This window comes from Eurosta solidaginis, chromosome 3 (assembly GCF_040869045.1).
Source record: "Eurosta solidaginis isolate ZX-2024a chromosome 3, ASM4086904v1, whole genome shotgun sequence".
Classification (NCBI taxonomy): Eukaryota; Metazoa; Arthropoda; class Insecta; order Diptera; family Tephritidae; genus Eurosta; species Eurosta solidaginis.
Genome location: NC_090321.1, coordinates 60,926,011 through 60,942,219, shown reverse-complemented (window position 1 = coordinate 60,942,219; position 16,209 = coordinate 60,926,011). Strand labels below are relative to the sequence as shown.

General features: G+C 40.0%; 1 protein-coding gene across 1 annotated transcript in view; it reads right to left on the bottom strand.

Moving 5' to 3' along the window:
- IntS8 (integrator complex subunit 8) overlaps nucleotides 1-15,892 on the bottom strand; it is a 37,424-nt gene extending 21,532 nt beyond the window's left edge. The window contains exon 1 of the mRNA XM_067771960.1: nucleotides 15,878-15,892. The gene's annotated coding sequence lies outside the window, so the exon portion shown is untranslated. The remainder of the gene's footprint in view (nucleotides 1-15,877) is intronic.
- Between the last annotated feature and the right edge of the window lie 317 nt (nucleotides 15,893-16,209).

Here is a 16,209-nt window from a genome sequence, read left to right as displayed (position 1 = left end):
TCAGTGTATTCCACTGGTGCGTCCGCATTCGCTAAATGTGCCAGGCTTTCAACATCCGACGCAAACTCTTGCAATGTTTCACCAGGCCTCTGGAAGCGGTTCAGTAACTCCATTTGGTATATCTGTCTCCTATGCGCAGTTCCGTATCGTCTCTCTAGAGCGCCCATCAATGCTTCATAACAGTTTCGTTCGCCCTCTGGAATGGTTTGTAAAATCTCAGTTGCAGGCCCTTTCAATGGCATGAACAGTGCAGCAACTGTATCTTCAGCATTCCAGTTGTTCACTGCTGCGGCCTTCTCAAACTGTAGCTTAAAGACCTGGAAAAGAGCAGAACCGTCAAAATATGGAGTTGTTACCTTCGTATTACTCGCTGAAGCAGCCGGGCGATTAAGTAGCAGTTCCTGTATACGACCTCTCAAATCGTCCACCTCTGCCTCGAATTTTTCTTCAAATTGCTTTATTTTTTCGTCCATGCGCGCTTCGAGTTTTGATGATATACGCACATCTTGTGCTTCTAGTTGTACTGTTATGCGTGTCCCTTGTTCTTTCTGTTGAGTTGCCATATATGTCTTTTCCAGCTGTGATGAAATTTGTGTTTCCTGTGCTTAATCTTGGCTGTTTTCTGTATCGACATTTCTGAAATTCGCGTTTCTTGTGCTTCAATCTTCGATGTTATTTCTGACGACATTTCTGCAATACGAGTCTTCTGTTCTTCCATCTTGGATGTTAAACGGTTCTCCTGGGATTCTAGTTGAGATGCCATTTGCGACGACATTGATGTTACTGTCGATGTTTGTGCAGATATTGCAGCCAATATCATGTCCAAGTCTGTGCTCGTAACTGGTTGCGATGTTTCATTTTTCTCTTCAATTTTTGTTGTCTCCTCGCAATCAAGAGGAAAGACATACTCTTCCAAGTTAATTCCCTCTACTTCCATTGCCTTTCGTAGTGGTGCCTGAAGTTCGAGTTTATTGCCGGTTGTATTCAATCCACGGCTCTCCAACTCTTTCTTCAGTTGTTGGATCTTCAATTCACTCCACTTTGCCATGTCCAAGTTGTATTCGAAGTCTTCGGAATTTATTCAACAATTCCTCTTCTGACACCAATTGTAACGAATTTACTGCAATTCCCTTTATTTGCAACCTTCTGCTAACGTTTGAATCACTAAACTCTTGAATAAATAACTCCACTATTCAATAATGCAAACTGGCATTTATTAAAGTACTTCAGAATAACACTACTATTGCTCGCCAGATAGCGTCTTAAATCAAACTGATTGTCATGCCTCTACTGTTGCTGCCTTTTATACTCTGTGATTTCTCGTTCGCATACTTCTAGGCGCTTCCATTTCTAGAATTTACTAGTTGATTATCAGCCATAAAATTACTACGCTTATACTTCTCATATGCGCGTGTATATGTGAGCATAATTATAATTGCATACTTTTGGGAGCAGCTCAGATAAGATATCTGCATGTGTTTGTGCGTCTCTTCTCCGCTGCGTGTACGTACATATGTGGAGACATAATGATTGATTTATCCATGTGCATACAAGTCACTGCTTAGCATCGGCTTAGAGATGATTGTATCCCGCTAAATGTGCGAGGCTTTCATTATCCGACGCAAACTCTTGCAATGTTTCACCAGGCCTCTGGAAGCGGTTCAGTAACTCCATTTGGTATATCTGTCTCCTATGCGCAGTTCCGTATCGTCTCTCTAGAGCGCCCATCAATGCTTCATAACAGTTTCGTTCGCCCTCTGGAATGGTTTGTAAAATCTCAGCTGCAGGCCCTTTCAATGCCATGAACAGTGCGGCAACTTTATCTTCAGCATTCCAGTTGTTCACTGCTGCGGCCTTCTCAAACTGTAGCTTAAAGACCTGGAAAGGAGCAGAACCGTCAAAAGATGGAGTTTTTACCTTCGTATTACTCGCTGAAGCAGCCGGGCGATTAAGTAGCAATTCCTGTATACGACCTCTCAAATCGTCCACCTCTGCCTCGAATTTTTCTTCAAATTGCTTTATTTTTTCGTCCATGCGCGCTTCGAGTTTTGATGATATACGCACATTTGGGCTTCTAGTTGTACTGTTATGCGTGTCTCTTGTTCTTTCTGTTGAGTTGCCATATATGTCTTTTCCAGCTGTGATGAAATTTGTGTTTCCTGTGCTTCAATCTTGGCTGTTTTCTGTGTCGACATTTCTGAAATTCGCGTTTCTTGTGCTTCAATCTTCGATGTTATTTCTGACGACATTTCTGCAATACGTGTCTTCTGTTCTTCCATCTTGGATGTTAAACGGTTCTCCTGGGATTCTAGTTGAGATGCCATTTGCGACGACATTGATGTTACTGTCGATGTTTGTGCAGATTTTGCAGCCAATATCATGTTCAAGTCTGTGCTCGTAACTGTCTGCGATGTTTCATTTTTCTCTTCAATTTTTGTTGTCTCCTCGCAATCAAGAGGAAAGACATATTCTTCCACGTTAATTCCCTCTACTTCCATTGCCTTTCGTAGTCGTGTCTGAAGTTCGAGTTTATTGCCGGTTGTATTCAATCCACGGCTCTCCAACTCTTTCTTCAGTTGTTGGATCTTCAATTCACTCCACTTTGCCATGTCCAAGTTGTATTCGAAGTCTTCGGAATTTATTCAACAATTCCTCTTCTGACACCAATTGTAACGAATTTACTGCAATTCCCTTTATTTGCAACCTTCTGCTAACGTTCGAATCACTAAACTCTTGAATAAATAACTCCACTATTCAATAATGCAAACTGGCATTTATTAAAGTACTTCAGAATAACACTACTATTGCTCGCCAGATAGCGTCTTAAATCAAACTGATTGTCATGCCTCTACTGTTGCTGCCTTTTATACTCTGTGATTTCTCGTTCGCATACTTCTAGGCGCTTCGATTTCTAGAATTTACTAGTTGATTATCAGCCATAAAATTACTACGCTTATACTTCTCATATGCGCGTGTATATGTGAGCACAATTATAATTGCATACTTTTGGGAGCATCTCAGATAAGATATCTGCATGTGTTTGTGCGTCTCTTCTCCGCTGCGTGTACGTACATATGTTGAGACATAATGATTGATTTATCGATGTGCATACAAGTCACTGCTTAGCATCGGCTTAGAGATGATTGTATCCCTTAGTGTTGCTAATATTCGTCACAGTACAAATACATTCTAGAGTCACTCCTGGTCCACCTTTATGGCGATATCTCGAAAAGGCGTCCACCTATAGAACTAAGGCCCACTCCCTTTTAAAATACTCATTAACACCTTTCGTTTGATACCCATATCGTACAAACGCATTCTAGAGTCACCCCTGGTCCACCTTTATGGCGACATCACGAAATAGCGTCCACCTATAGAACTATGGCCCACTCCCTTTAAAATACTCTTTAATACCTCCCATTTGATACCCATATCATACAAACACATTCCAGGTTTACCCTAGGTTCATTTTCCTACGTGGTAATTTTCCCTTATTTTGTCTCCAAAGCTCTCAGCTGAGTATGTAATGTTCGGTTACACCCGAACTTAGCCTTCCTTACTTGTTTATATTGAAGTTATGTTTAGCCTATGACCATCTTTGGAAGGTTTCTAGTGGGTGATTCAAATATAGTTGTGATCGGCCGATCCTTTTAAGGCGCAACCCGATTTATACCTACATACAAACATTCATAATTCATAATATAGATAGAAGATGTAGTTAGACTGAAATTAACAAAAAATTTTAACAGCGGAAGATTACTAAACATCCAAAAGGAATAACAGCCAAACAACTCTGTAGTCAAACTTTAGCTGTTATAATAACCTAAGTTCGTACGGCAGCCATAGTTCTGAAAAATCCCATTTGTAGGGAAGCTGCCACGCCCCTTTCCCCCAATTCCACATTTTACTGGAGGTATTAGGACTTAACCTCATATAGTTCCTTACCAATTTTCATTATCGTACCATTACTACATCCAGAGATATGCAGTATGATAAATTCCATTTATATGGGAGGTGCCACGCCCCCTTCTCCCTGACCCGACATTTTCTTGGGGGTGTTAGGGATATAACTCCTTACTGAATTTCAATATTCTAGCATGAATACCTTCAGAGTTATGTAGTACCAAATATTCATTTTGCATGGGAGGTGCCACGCCCCTTTTATATATCGATATTATTTTAAGCCTATGACCATCCTTGGAAGGTTTCTAGTGGGTTGTGCAAATTTGGTTGTGATCGGCCCATCCGTTTAGGACGCAACTCGATCTATACCTACATACATAATTTGAATTTTATATATATAGATAGATTTGTGATATGGAACAGCTGGCAAGAAGTAGTTCATTTCAGATCACTGCAGTCCCATAAGACGGATATACATAAGTATAACGCTTTATTGCGTTGATTGGCCTGTGAGGGGAGTTAATTGTATATCCGCAGCCATGACGCAATAAAACCAGATAGGTGATCTCAGTAGTACAACAACAAAAATTTGACGGCCCTCATAATCCGGCCATGATTTTTAAAGTAGTAGGAAAGGCAAATTCTTGGTACTTTGTTGCTAAATTTTTAGTACCTTAGAAATGTAATGTGCGGAATAGAGTCAAACTCGATATATCTCACACATTGGAAACGGGAACATGAAAGAAAAGAAATGAGAAAACAGAGGGAGTAGGAAGGAAAAGTAGAGGAAGTTGGAAGGAAGTGGGTAAAGTAAAAAGTACAAGAGGAAGAGGGAGAGTGAGAGCAAAAGTAAGAATAAGGGTAATGGTTTGAGAGAAAGGAGCTAAAAGAGGTTAGCAGGAAGAGTAGTAATAACATAGGGATAAGATTAAGAGTAAAAGTGATAGTTAGACTTGGAAAAGTAAAAGGGAAAACCGAAATATTTACGGAAGAATGAAAGGGATGGGGAAGTTGAATGGCTAGGAAATAAGAGAGGATGAAAATGGTTAGCTAGGAGAGGCAAGATAGCTAGATAAAGTTGGAACCATGACTGTCGGGTTTGATCATACGGCTATTTGTCTAAAGTTTCCAGGGCCGCCTAGAGCTGTTTAAAATAAGGTTTTGGTAAGCCACATATTTCTTTCTTGCCATTAATGAATTTCTAGAAGCTCTGATTTTTTGATGCAACGTTGATGTAAAACCTCTGCTGCTTTGTATTTTTACGCCAGTCACCCTTTTCTGCTCAATGATAAATGTTGGGTCTCGGGTCCGTGTAGCACATTGCAATTGAAAAGATAGTTGGTGTCTTGTTGGTAGACGTTACAAGCAGGACATACATTGGCTTTATCGATGTTGATTGTGGATAAGTAAGAGCTTAACCTATTACAGTATCTATATCGCAGTTGAGCTAGATTGACGTGCGTCTCCTGGGTGAGGTTGCTTTCCTCAAATGTAAATGCAGGGTATTTGGACAATGGGATCCGAATACTTTTTGAGAGCCTTTTCGTTCGCCTTTTATTTAAACGACTGACTACCTAAGTGCCGAATTTATTTATAGTGCTTAGGGAGATGCTTCTTAGGTTCCTGGTGGCGGGTCCTCTTCAATAAGATGTTTGTTGGGATGCAAAGGTTTCTGTGCATGTGTATCTTTATTTTAAGTATAATCCCATTTATTTTGAGTGTGGCGTCATCACCGTTGTTACTTGGCCGTTTATTCAGGGGCTTTGGGGGTCCTGATTTCTTTATCGAGTCTGGTGGACCTACTCTATGACTAAGACAGCACTGGTTAATAAATCTCGACACGTACCCGCGCTTCCATAGCAGGCTTTCCTCCTTACCATGTGAAGGGCGCTCTGCCAGTCTTTATGTATAGGAGAGTTTTCCCACCAGCCCTTATTTTCGATAGCCCTTATTTCCGTCCTCGTCTTCTTTTTCGTCTACATTTTATTCAAACCTTCGCTTTCCTATGGCTGTGTCTACTTCTACCCCTTTCTCCTTGTCTTAAGTTTCGTTTTTTTTCTTCAAACATACATATATAGGTTTTTGTTTTGTGAACACAACAAGATAAATTGGAGAAATATCTTTAGAACTGCACCCTCCCTGCTGATGTTTGTAAGTTGTGGTCAACTGTGCAATCGCTGCCAATCCAACGAAAAGAAACGACAAAGTATCTACCGTTTTCGCCTTTAGAACTCTGTCGGACTAGAAGAAATGCGAAAGCTCTTTATGCCTAAAATATGTGTTTCCTTTTCCGGGTGACAGCAAAACAGGCAGTTTGTGCTAAATTTTAACAAACCAGTACAACCCTGCAGCCCACTGCTTGGTGCAGTACCGCCTCCCAGATGGGTAAGAAGCATCGTCGTGAGCACTATTGTAACGAATTTACTTGCAAATCCTCTTATTTGCAATCCTCCGCTAAGTTCGTATCGCTAAACTGTTGAATAAATAACTCCAATATGTAATAATGCAAAATGGCCTTTATTCAAGTACTTCACAATAACACTTGTACTTTGCAACGAACAGCTTACTTAATAACCAAACTGATTGACAGCTCAAATGAAACTCTACTATTCAAAATAATACTGCTATAGCTCGCTAGATATCGCTTAATCCAAATCTCAAATCAAACTGAATTACTTCTTACTTGCTTGCCCCGCTTTTATAATTTACGCTGCATACTTCTAGGCTCTTCGATTTCCAGAACTTACTAGTTGTTTCGGCTACAAAATCGCCAGCCACAACTACGTGCACAAATTATTGCTCTCTCTTGTGACAACTCAGATAAGATATATGCATGTGTTTGTGCATTGCCGCTCCGCTGCTCGTATACGTACATGTGTGTAGACGCAATTATTTATTCGTTTATGTAGATACATAAAGATTGAATTATTGATGTGAATGTTTGTAGTTTACAGTCTCCCGCGCGCACATAGGCATATAAGTAAATGCATCTGTGTGTGACATCTCTCTGGGCTGCCTTATATATGTGTATACTTGATTTAATTATTAACGTAAATACTGTTTGGCATGGCCTTAGCATCGCCTTAGTGATGGGATAATTTAGTGATGCTAATATCCGTGACACTGCCCTCCACCTAAGTCTGATCGTCCTGATCAGACAAATCTCTCGATCTAAACGTTGATAGCCTTTCCAAATGGACCACCTTCATTTTGGTTCGTGGTTTACCGATGGTTTGTATGCGGTACACTACATCGTTGATCCGTTTTACAACTTTGTATGGGCCTTCCCAATTACACTGCAATTTCGGGGACAAACCTTTTTTACGTTGTGGGTTGTATAACAGCACCAAATCTCCTTCCTGAAAACCTTCTGAATTAATTGCTTTATCATATCTGGCTTTCATCTTGTCACTCATAATCTTTGTTCGTTGCCTTATCAGATCATGTATTTCTCTTAGCTCTTCTTCCAAATCACTAGTGGATTTCCTGACATTTCTCTCCGCATTGGCATCTATCCCAAACTTCAAATCAGCTGGCAGTCTAAGGTCATTGCCAAAAATTACTTTTGCAGGGGTTTGGCCCGTTGTCTCATGCACTGCTGATCGGTAAGCCATCAAGAATAATGGTATGCGGGTATCCCATTCTTTATGGTACTTGTCCACTACTTTCCTTAAGTGCTCCTCCAATGTTCTATTGAATCGTTCTACCATACCATCGGATTGAGGATGCAATGCAGTTGTCCGTGTTTTTCGAATGCCCAATGACTTACACATTTCCTGGAATACAGCTGATTCGAAATTCCTGCCTTGGTCAGAATGTAACTCCATTGGTACACCATACCTGGCAACCCAATTGTTTATAAACACTTCTGCTGCCGTTTCCGCTTCTTGATTTGGGATTGGGTATACCTCTGGCCATTTGCTGAAATAATCCAAAACTACCAGTACATATTTGTTTCCGCCGTTGCTAGTAGGAAATGGACCGGCGACATCCATAGCGATCCTTTCAAATGGCGCACCTGAGTTATATTGCTTCATCTGTCCATGACTTCGTGTTCTGGGCCCTTTCGCTCTGCTGCAAACCTCGCAGTTCGCAATCCACTCAGTGACCGACTGACGGCAACCAACCCAATAGAATCTCTGTTTAATCTTCTCGAGCGTCTTCGTGATTCCAAGATGACCTCCGCTTGGACCATTATGCAGCTCGCTGAGCACATCAGGAATCCTCTTTCTGGGAACAACTATCAGTTTATTCTTGTATTTACCATCCTCACTCTCCCATACTCGATGAAGGCAACCGGATATCAATTCTAAACTGTTCCACTGTGCCCAATATGACTTCGCAATGGGACTCTCTGCTGACATCTCTTCTCTGTTTGGTCTTTCATTTCGTTCGAGCCCTTGCATAACACGTGACAGATCTGCATCTTTTAGCTGGCACTTTCTTAGCTGTTCCTTGTCCCATTCATCTGTACATGTTATAGTCATTAGCCGGACATCTATAATGTCTTCTTTAGCCTCGGCTTTTGAACAGTGCTTGCATTCCAAACTACATGGTCTTCGTGACATTGCATCGACATTTCCATGGGTACTACCTTTTCGATGCTCAATGGAAAAGTCATAGCTTTGTAGTCGCTCGATCCACCGTGCCAATTGTCCTTCCGGATTACGGAACTGCAGTAGCCATTTTAAAGCTGCGTGATCTGTCCTGACACAGAATCGCTGGCCGTAGAGGTATTTGTGAAAATGTTTAACGCACTCTACCAATGCCAACAGCTCTCTCCGCGTAACGCAGTAGTTCCTCTCTGGTTTTCCAATCGAACGGCTGTAATATGCAACTACCTTCTCCTGTCCATCGACCAGTTGTGATAAAACGCCTCCTATAGCATATCCACTCGCATCTGTATCTAGAATAAATGTTGCTCCTGGAATCGGATATGCTAACATTGGGGCAGTGCACAAACGCTCCTTCAATGTTTGGAAAGCCACTTCTTGCTCCTTCTTCCATTCAAAAGCTTTATTTTTTCTTGTAAGCTCATGGAGGCTATGGGCTACGCTGGAAAAATTTTGTACAAATCGGCCCAAGGAAACTTCTCAATTCATGCAGATTATGTGGTCTTGGCCAATCCTTTACTGCCTCTATCTTTTCATTCGCTGTACAGACACCTTCTGTCGTTACCTTGTGGCCCAAATAATTTACTTCCTTTTTAAACAGCGTACACTTTTTGGGACTTAACTTCAGACCAGCGCCAGCTATTCTCTGGAAAACTTCCTCCAAGTTCTTAAGATGTTCATCAAAACTCTTGCCCAATACGATGATGTCATCCAGGTACACCAAGCATGTTTTCCAATGTAGTCCTTTCAGTACCTGGTCCATGAGTCTCTCAAAAGTAGCTGGTGCATTACAAAGTCCAAAAGGCATCACTGTAAATTGCCAAAGACCATCACCGACACTGAAGGCTGTTTTCTCTTTATCTTTCTCCTTCACCTCAACTTGCCAGTAGCCGCTTTTCAAGTCCAGTGTGGAAAACCATTTCGTACCAGATAGCGAGTCCAGAGTGTCGTCAATTCTTGGTAACGGGTAGCTATCCTTTTTCGTAACGTCATTCAACTTCCGGTAGTCCACGCAAAACCTCATTTTTCCATCCTTCTTCTTTACAAGTACTACCGGTGAGCTCCATGGACTAGCTGATGGTTCGATGACGCCGCTGTCACTCATTTCTTGTATGATTTGACTCACAACTTCCCGCTTCGCCAGTGGAACACTACGTGGAGCTTGACGGATCGGCCTCGCATCTCCAGTGTCAATTTGATGTTTCACAACATTGGTGCGGCCTGGTTTGGAACCATCCTGGTCAAATATGTTCGCGTATTTTATGAGCAGTTGTTTTGCCCTACTCTGATAGGCCTCCTCTAGCCCATGCGTCCATGCCGTGATATCATTTGAAAGATCAGTATTTCCAGATGAAACGTGTTCCTGGAGCTGTTCACAGTTAATAACTACTTCGGCCTCTTGGCATCTTCCCAAAATAGCTCCTTTGGTCAAATTGAATGGTGACTTGAACTCATTGAGTACTCTTACCGGAATACGTCCATCTTGTTTTGTCATAGCCAGGGTTTTTCCTACAAGTATGTTCAGTGCTGATTTATTTGCTGCTTCGACAACCCACAATTTGTTTGTCCCACAATCTCCATCAATCTTACCCCAGATGACTGCTTCTGATTTTGGTGGTATTTGCTGACTCTCTTCCACCAGCACTCGTTTACTGCTGTAGCCTCTCTCGTAGCCGAAATTAAGTGGCACATCCATGTTCTTATATCGCATCGTCTTGATTGCATATCGATCCTGATGCCTTGGTTGATTAAGAAGTCCACTCCAATTATGATTTCATCAACAATACCTGCCACTATAAAATTGTGTACTACCGTGACGTTCCGAATTGCGACTTCACATTCTACTTCTCCAATTACCTGGGTGTCCTCTCCCGTGGCTGTACGTAATCTTGCTCCAAGCAATGGTCTTATCTTTTTGTTGACTAAATCCGCTCGAATGATGGAATGAGATGCACCCGTATCTACAGTCAGTAACCGTTCCGTTTCTGTCCAGTAAGATTGCTCGATCTTCTTCCAATCTGCGAGATAGAGATTATGGGGCATTCAATTGCGGGAGCCAGCTGTCGCCCCTTGCGGCTGACTCGATTTAGTTTAACGATTGAGTGGTCTTGGATATTTGCTCATCACCTTCTGCTCTGCGTTTACGACCACCCACATTGTTGGAGCTATTGGGACCGTTGCTGCAATGTCGTGCAATATGACCTGGGTTGCCGCACTTGAAACATTTAATAACTCCGGCATTTTTCTGTTGTGATCCCTTCAGTGCTTCCAAAATAGTGTCTACCCAATCTGGTCTTTCCACTTCTACACGTTGAGCTTTGTATGCTGGTTTACTCAATAGTGAGGCCGTTTCCTGAGTCAATGCATGTGATACCGTTTCAGCAAATGTCAGCTTTGGGTTTGCGTATGTAGCTCGCTTCGTTTCCACGTCCCGTATGCCATTTATGAAACTCTGGATTTTTACCCTTTCAGTGTATTCCACGGGTGCGTCCGCATTTGCAAGATGAGCCAATCTTTCAATATCTGAAGCAAACTCCTGCAATGTCTCATTTGCTTTTTGGTAGCGGTTTTGCAATTCTATTTGAAATATCTGTTTCCTGTGTTCGCTTCCGTATCGCCGTTCTGCAGCAGCCATCAATGAGTCATAACTGTTCCGTTCGTACTCTGGAATAGTCTGTAAGATTTCGGCAGCTGGTCCTTTCAATGCTACGAAGAGTGCGGCAACTTTATCTTCCACATTCCAGTTGTTCACTGCTGCGGTCTTCTCAAACTGTAACTTAAAGACCTGGAAAGGAACAGAACCGTCAAAGGATGGTGTTTTTACCTTTGGATTACTCGCTGAAACTGCTGGACGATTTAATTGTAACTGCCGAATCCGATCTTTCAAAGCATCCATCTCAGCTTCCATTTTATCTTGTCGTTCACTAAAACCCTCCAACTGCGATGATATGCGATCCTCTTGCGCTTTCAACTGCTGAGCCAACTGAGATATCATATATGTCTTCTGTTCTTCCAGTTGCGATGCCATATATGTCTTCTGTTCTTCCAGTTGAGATGACATTTGCGACGACATTTCTGAAATACGCGTTTCTTGTGCTTCAATCTTCGATGTAATCTGTGTCGACATTTCTGAAATACGCGTTTCTTGTGATTCCATTTGTGATGACATATACGTTTTCTGTTCTTCTAGTTGAGATGACAGTTGAGATGTTATATCTGTCTTTTGCGATTCCAGTTGAGAAGCCACTGTCGATGTTTGAGCAGATATTGCAGCCAAAATCATGTTCAAGTCTGTGCTGGTAACCGTCTGCGATGTTTCGTTTTTCTCTTCAATTTTTGTTGTCTCCTCGCCATCAAGGTGAAAGACATACTCTTCCACATCAATTCCTTCTGCTTCCATTGCCTCTCGTAGCCGTGCCTGAAGTTCGAGTTTAACGCCGCTTGTATTCAATCCATGGCTCTCCAACTCCTTCTTCGGTTGCTGGATCTTTAATTCACTGAACTTTGCCATATCCTTGTTGTCTTCTGGAATTTATTCAACAATTCCTCTTCTGACACCAATTGTAACGAATTTACTTGCAAATCCTCTTATTTGCAATCCTCCGCTAAGTTCGTATCGCTAAACTGTTGAATAAATAACTCCAATATGTAATAATGCAAAATGGCCTTTATTCAAGTACTTCACAATAACACTTGTACTTTGCAACGAACAGCTTACTTAATAACCAAACTGATTGACAGCTCAAATGAAACTCTACTATTCAAAATAATACTGCTATAGCTCGCTAGATATCGCTTAATCCAAATTTAAAATCAAACTGAATTACTTCTTACTTGCTTGCCCCGCTTTTATAGTTTACGCTGCATACTTCTAGGCTCTTCGATTTCCAGAACTTACTAGTTGTTTCGGCTACAAAATCGCCAGCCACAACTACGTGCACAAATTATTACTCTCTCTTGTGACAACTCAGATAAGATATATGCATGTGTTTGTGCATTGCCGCTCCGCTGCTCGTATACGTACATATGTGTAGACGCAATTATTTATTCGTTTATGTAGATACATAAAGATTGAATTATTGATGTGAATGTTTGTAGTTTACAGTCTCCCGCGCGCACATAGGCATATAAGTAAATGCATCTGTGTGTGACATCTCTCTGGGCTGCCTTATATATGTGTATACTTGATTTAATTATTAACGTAAATACTGTTTGGCATGGCCTTAGCATCGCCTTAGTGATGGGATAATTTAGTGATGCTAATATCCGTGACACTATTTTGAGATTCAGTATCTTAAAACACAGTCGGTTATTTGTGAAAAGCACGGTGGGACCCTCAGCCTAATTCACAATTTACATAGAGTAGGTAAACTTCTTTGCTGAGTCAAGTCGAGTGAAGTCCGTCATTAAAGCCAAATTAAATTTTTTTTTAGGAAATAACATTCCTATGGTCCAATCCTGTTGAAACTGCTATTTCTTGGACTCCTCTTAGAAGACTTCGTTAACAATTGTGTTTATTGATTGCGCACATTTGATGGAGAAAGGCGTCCCTGTTTTAAAGGGTTTCTGGTTTCAGCGCGAAGTTTATCCGCCATGGCAATGACTAGATAGGTGCCAGGTTCGCGGTGTAGTAGGGGCCTTTGTGAATCCAGCCTTATTCCAACATATATTTTACACATCCAAAGATATATTGAGATCTCATTTCAAAGTGCATTATTGATCCGCACACATATCTTGTCAAGTCAGCATCCATACTTTGTATTGAATCTTTTTAATTCGATAATATCGGGTACCCGATCCTTGTAGAACCATACTTGATATGAGTACCGTATCGATACTTTGATTTCGATAACGTGTCCCAAAGTTTATATAGTTTCGGCTATAAAAACGCCCCAATCAAGTTATTGTATATTAACATTTATGAAAGCTATAAAGATTTTGTCACAGACTGACTTCCTTGCATTTGTTATACTCAGCTGAGCAGAGCTCACAGAGTCTATTAATTTTGTTCCCATAACGGTAACCTGTAACGACATAAACTAATCGAGATAGATATAGACTTCTATATATCAAAATGATCTGGGCGAAAAAAGAAATTCATTTAGCCATGTCCGTCTGTCCGTCCGTAAACACGATAACTTGAGTAAATTTTGAGGTATCTGTATGAAATTTGGTAGGGCACTAATCTCAGATCGCTATTTAAAATGAACAAAATCGTACTATAACTACGCCCACTTTTTCGATATCGAAAGTTTCGAAAAAGCGAAAAACTGCGATAATTCATTACCAAGGACGGATAAGGCGATGAAACTTGGTAGGTGGGTTGACCTTATGACGCAGAATAGAAAATTAGTAAAATTTTAAAGTTTTGCAAGCTGTAATTTGGCAGTCGTTGAAAATATCACGATGAAATTTGGCAGGAACGTTACTCCTATTACTATATGTGTGCTAAATAAAAATTAGCAAAATCGGATAACGAACACGCCCACTTTTTAAAAAAAATTATTTTAAAAGTCAAATTTTAACAAAAAATTGAATATCTTTACAGTATATGAGTAAATTATGTCAACATTCAACTCCAGTAATGATATTGTCACGGATATTAGCATCACTAAGCTATACCATCACTAAGGCGATGCTAAGCGATATTTACGTCAATAATCAAATCATGTATACACACATATAAGCAGCCGAGAGATGTCACACACAGATGCATTTACTTATACGCCTATGTGTGTGCGAGAGACTGTAAACTACAAACTCACATACATCTGAGAGACGATGAAAAGTAGAAAATTGTAAACAAGTAGAAACTATATGAGAACTATAAACAATCGAAATAGCTGGTAAGTTCTGGAAATAGAAGAGCCTAGATGTATGCAGCGTAAACTATAAAAGTGGCGCAAACGAGTAAAAAGTAATTCAGTTTGAGTTGAGCTATCAATCAGTTTGATTAAGCACGCGATCTGGCTGCAAATAGTAGAGTTTATTTGAGTTATCAGTCAGTTTGGTTATTAAGCCAGCGAGTAGCAAAGTATAAGTGTTATTGTGAAGTACTTTAATAAAGGCCATTTTTCCATTATTCAATATTGGAGTTATTTATTCAACAGTTTAGTGATTCGAACTTAGCAGAGGATTGCAAATAAGAGGATTTGCAAGTAAATTCGTTACAATATGGTGCAACAAAATACAAAAATAAAAGAAAATTTCAAAATGGGCGTGGCTCCACCCTTTTTCATTTCATTTGTCTAGAATACTTTTAATGCCATAAGTCGAACAAAAATTTACAATCCTTGTGAAATTTGGTAAGGGCATAGCTTCTATAACTGTTTTCTGCGAAAATGAGCGAAATCGGTTGAAGCCACGCCCAGTTTTTATACACAGTCGACCGTCTGTCCTTTCGTTCGGCCGTTAACACAATAAGTTGACCAAAAATCGATATATCTTTACTAAACTTAGCTCAAGTACTTATCTGAACCCACTTTATCTTGGTATAAAAAATGGCCGAGATCCGACTATGACCACGCCCACTTTTTCGACATCGGTCCGCCTTTATGGCAATATCTCGAAAAGGGGTTCACCTATAGAACTATGGCCCACTCCCTTTTAAAAAACCTCATTAACACCTTTCATTTGATACCCATATCGTACAAACACATTCTAGGGTCACCTGGTCCACCTTTATGGCGATATCTCGAAATGGCGTCCACCTATAGGTCCATGGCCCACTCCCTCTTAAAATACTCTTTAATACCTTCCATTTGATACACATGTCATACAAACACATTCCAGGGTTACCCTAAGTTCATTTTCCTACATGGTGATTTTCCCTTATTTTGTCTCCAAAGCTCTCAGCTGAGTATGTAATGTTCGGTTACACCCGAACTTAGCCTTCCTTACTTGTTTAACAATTTATTAGTTTCCTTATATAAAATATTTATCCTTTATTTGACTCATCATTAATCTTTGACCTGGAAAAAGTAAAAAAAACGTTGCTAAAATACTTGAAATAGTATTTTTTATTACTTCTTTCACTTGTACGAAATATTATGTAATTTCTAAGCAACAATAAAAACAAAAATTATAAGAAAAAAAAAGTGCACTGTTAATCTCTTGGGACAAAAAGCTTTTCTAACAAATGATCCTAGACACGTTTCCCAATTTTGAAGTGTTAAAATATTTATGTTTGTACTATTTGCAGCTGTTGTCAATATATTTTGTCTTTTAAAATAAAAAAAAAGCTTTGTTCATACTCAAAGCAATGTTAATTGTTGTTATGGTTTTTCGTGGTATTTCCCCATTTCACAAAGGTGTTGTACAACTTTTGTTAGTTTTCATTTTATATTTTGTTCCACTTTTACTTTAGATACTTAGTTCTATTTTAATGCAGCAACTCGTTTTGTTGGCACTTTGACGAAAACACCAACTGTCAAAATATTATCGGTATACGAATTCAAAAGAAATGGTTTGTCTAAAAAAACATTTTAGTCTAGTCAAGGAACATGATACAAAAATGGTGCTAGTTCCAGTTAATGTGACGTTAGCCACTTGACTTTTCTGTGGGGACAATGACAATTTCACCAAAAACAAGCTACCAGATTGAAAAATATTAAAAAAAAAAAAAAAAAAAAATTACTTTCATAATTACTTTAAATAAAGGAAAAAATTAGCCGCATGAGTTGGAAATAATACT